Genomic DNA, 4,624 nt, shown 5'->3' on the forward strand with positions numbered 1-4,624 from the left:
ATTTATATTAATTAAAAGTTATATAATTACATTATATACTTATACAAAATCATACATAATTTTAAAAATATTTTAAAAATAATAAAATAATTAAATAATTAATATAATCAAATTTTATATAACATATTAAATTATAATCGGATATTAACATCCGAAATAGTACAAATCAGATATTCAGATCTGATATTTGTACATTCGGATTTACATACTGACACTACCAGATTTTGGCTTAATACCGGCGGCTTAATACCGAAGGCTTGTAGGCCTTCGGTAAAAATGTATTTCCGACGGCCAAAATGATCATTACAGACGGACATAGTGAAATATAGTTAGCGAAGGTCAAAAGAGAATTACCGAAGGGTTAGTGACCTTCGGTAAGTGGCTCGACCTCTTAAACAAAGGTCGTCCCTAATTTTGTTAGACATAACCCTATACCCTTACCTTCTCGTCTTGTTTCCCATTCTTTCCCTCTCTGTTGTAATTGAAATTTCTCGCCCCATTGTGCTTCCCATTGTCTCCCTCTCACTTCTGTTTAACGTTTGTCTCCCTCTCCCTCTCCGTATCCCTTCCGTCCGGTGGCATTGTGTTCCTAGGTTTCAGTTGTGGAACCTCCAGTGTAGTGGTGTTGGAGTGTTTCTTCCACCAGTGCGTTGGCGTTGCCGTCAGGTGGGTGGTCCGTTAAGATCACGGTGTGTGGGCGTTGCTGTCAGGAGGGTGGTTGTGTTCGTCAAGGGAGGCTGTTGGGAGACCATTGCGTCGAGGTATGTTCTCTGTGTCTGTGTAAGCCTTATGTTTATTTTTACAATTAGATTGGATGAAGCGATTCTCGTAGATGTGTAGAATAGTTTACTACTGTGAGGAGTTTTGTTTTATTATGCTTATATGATGGAACCGCTATGAATAAATTGAAGTTGAAGAGGAAGATTTTACATTTCATTGTTTGTGTTTTCTGCCTTAAGTAAGCATGGATTGGAGTAATAATTTCGTACATGGTTGAAGTTTGGTATAACTTTGAGATTGGTTTTGTCTCCACTGAAACATGTCTGGTGACCTTCCTCATTTGTCACTCTTATTAGTTGGTTCAGTTGTGTGAAGGAGTCTCCTTAGTCTGTATTTTTTCAGATATTTTCATAAGGAAAACCAAGGTTTACTTCATTTATGTTTTCTTTAAAATCTTGGCGTTGTGAGCATGAATATACGTAGGAATTAGTTGGCACCAAAGACAGATTTGGTCAATAAATTGTATTCCAATTTAATAACCCCTGTATGTGTAGGGTCGTGGTTGCTATCATATGGCCTCCCTTTTAATAAGCTTTCCAGAGTACTAAGTCTTCTCTTGGTATGACTTAGATTCTGAAATGTAATTAGAAATCTTTAAATAAACAATGAAAAAATTTGTGAATAAGATCCTGTTGAGTTGATGTTAAAAATTGAAAAATGGTAGACATAATGTATAAAAAATCAAATAATTAGGTGTGGTTAGACTAAATAATGAGGAAATGCAGTATAGGTTAAAGAGCAAAAGAGCAAAGGACTTAATGTTTGTGAATTGGAAGTTATATGATTAAGTAAATGATTTGTGGACAAAATATTAGAGGAAAGACCATGTTATCCTTATTTTGTTATTTCTCTTCCACAAATTATTAAAGTGTTTTATTTAATTAAAGGATGTGATTAATTAGTTAACAATTGGACCTACTAGGAGCCAAATTGGAGTCCTTTCAAAAAGTAGCTTAACTAGTTTTATTATCATTTGAAATGGTGGAGTACAAGTCTGATTTTGCTGGTGTAGAAATCTCTGCATATGATAGTCAAGTAATCTTTAACCTTTAGGGGCAAGGTATTGGCATGCCAGTTATAAAGTTTAAATAACCTTTAACCGTAGTATAGGAAAATCAAAGAAAACGAGGAATACAATTAAACATTATTCCTAAGTTTCAATCAATGTAAAAGTTAAATTGTGAGTGACAGAACTTTCCTCAAAAGTTCAATAAAAGAAGGATTAATTCAGTGAAATGGTTGTAACGATGAAATGAGAAAATGAGAAACTTACATTGGGTGCAAACCTGAAATTAGAAGGATTAATTCCCCCTCTAGAGAATTTTCATACAAGAGATGTTGGAGTGGCCTCTGTTGGAGGGTTATTAAGGGAGTGGCCTCTGTTGGAGGGTTATTAAGGGAGTGGCCTCTGTTGGAGTGGCCTCTGTTTTTCCCCCTCTAGAGAATTTTTGTTCAACTGTGTTGATGTGTCCCTTTCTAGCTAGGGTGAGACAGGAAGGATAATGAGAGTTTGTTTTCTTGGGATTCAAAAAATGAACCCACTATTCCTGCTTGGATATGGACACTCTGCCCTCTTAAATTATGATGTCAGGTTCTGCTGACATTCTTTTCCTATCAAACTGCAAAATATTTTGGTTTCATTTTAAACCGTGAATGCTATTGTTTCTTTAGGTTTTCGTACATATCAGTTCTTGGCTTGGATTTTAAACCATTGAATTTACTGTGCAAGTTTTAGATATATTAAATGATTCTCCAGATTTATGTAAAGTTTTAGATAATTTATATATTAACACTATATATTATAAGAAACCAATAATAAAATATGTTTATATAGTATGGAATCGATGTTGAATAATAGATATTAGTAAGCAGAGTGTAATTGGACATTGCAGATGAAGAGAGTTGGCACATACAGAGTATATAAAATGGGTGACTGGGGTTGATGACAATGCTGGCTAGTCTGCTAGGGACCTTAAATTAAAATCTAGTTTGAAAGAAGATTGTTTATTAGTGAAATGAAGTGTATTTAATAGGAGAGTGAAGGCGTTGTTTTATATCATGAGCTCCTAAGATCACGAGCCACGAGAGATGGAGAAGTGGAATATATTACAAGGGTTTGGTTAGCGAAAGAAAGACAAAGAAGACAATTGGCAGAATAATGGTGTTGGCTTTGAGTTCTCGGCAATAATTGAAACTTTAAAAGTGTTAGTTTAATTCAACTTAGACATCAAAGATAGATAAATCTGGTGGACTCCATGTTTCCTCTCTTTCTCTCTTGTTTTCTTTCGGCTAACTTTGCTATGTGCATAACACGCTACAATCTAAGCCATAACCTTCCCTTCCCATCTCCATCATTACATTATGGATTACCTTTTCTCTCTGTTTCTTGTTTCAAGAACACGGGCAAGCATAACCTTTATCAATGTCTATAATATCTCAGCTCATTTGACATGATTTGTTGTTGCTAGTTTTTTATATTACCTTTACTCATCTCTCATTATTATATGTCGTACCACCTCAAATACAAACTTAAAGAAAGCAGGGACTTCGTATATATAATGCTGAACATCCAAATCTCTAATGCATTTGTTCCAAACCTTTTCTTCCCTTTCCTTTACCAAATATTGAACATCGGTTTCTGTTATCAATATGTAAAATCAAACACCTTTTCTATATATCCCGGACACCAAACCTCCTTTCCTACTTTATCGCCATTCTGCATGTGATTGTCCAACCTAATTATCTAGCACCTCTATATAAATAACATGTAAGGCAGTAAAAAATTATGGCCCAGAATCAACCAGAGACCTTATTTATTGGTCTTACTACCAAAATTTCTAGACAGTTGCTTTTATAATGTCTTACTTCACCAATTATTGATCTAAAATCAAACAGGGATCGATGTACATGTAGTGTACGTACAGACATATTGGTAGCTATACTAGGGGTGTTCAATTATTTTTCTCACTACATATACTACTTTGTGTCCATTTTGTGATGGTTCTGGCCTTATCTCTGTACTGGGTTTATGGTAATATACTGATTCGTGATACAATTGCCAATACTTGGAGGAGTACAGAATTGTGAGTATTCTGCATGACAGAGAGAAAGCTATGGGAGTGCATCTAGCATGGACAAGGGACATTGATTCAAACGTTGAATAAGGACATAGCATATAATTGAATTTTGTAGCACCAAAAAAAGTATAGTCCACAACTACTACTTTTGAGTCAGCTTCAGACACAGGATAGAAAAATTTTAGTGGTCATTCTTGATTATTATGGCTGCTGATATACAAACTTCATAGTAAATTTGCATCTTTAATGCAGACAACTTTTGTAAGATGCTTGTGATGCTTTGTATTAGTGTCTGCCTTAATAATATATGGCTAGGAAGCATATTTTATTTAATTATCGAGTTCAATCCATTAGGAAGCATATTTTATTTAATGTTTCTGCTTTTGTTGAGTACTTGTTAAAAAATTTATGCAAACAATCTTAAGCTGTTGTATAAGATTATAAAATGTTGCAAATATAGGTTTTTTTGGAGGAAGACCCACTGTTCAATGCAATAAAGTTGGTGTCAAATTTGGAGGTCTTGCAAATTAGGAGGAGTTAAGCATCTGAAACAAGTATGTACTCAATCATATTTTATTGAAGTTTTCAAAGTCCTGTTTTTGGTGCCTGAATGTGCATTTATTGTAAACTTTGTTGGGTATGTGCTGATTTTAACATTGTAAATAACCTTATTGGAATATTTTGAATTGTGGACTTGTATTTGATTTAAATTCTGATTTGTATGGTAAAAAACTACATAACAGACCTATAATCCGTGCCTTTGGTTC

This window comes from Vigna angularis, chromosome 3 (genome assembly GCF_016808095.1).
Source record: "Vigna angularis cultivar LongXiaoDou No.4 chromosome 3, ASM1680809v1, whole genome shotgun sequence".
Lineage (NCBI taxonomy): Eukaryota > Viridiplantae > Streptophyta > Magnoliopsida > Fabales > Fabaceae > Vigna > Vigna angularis.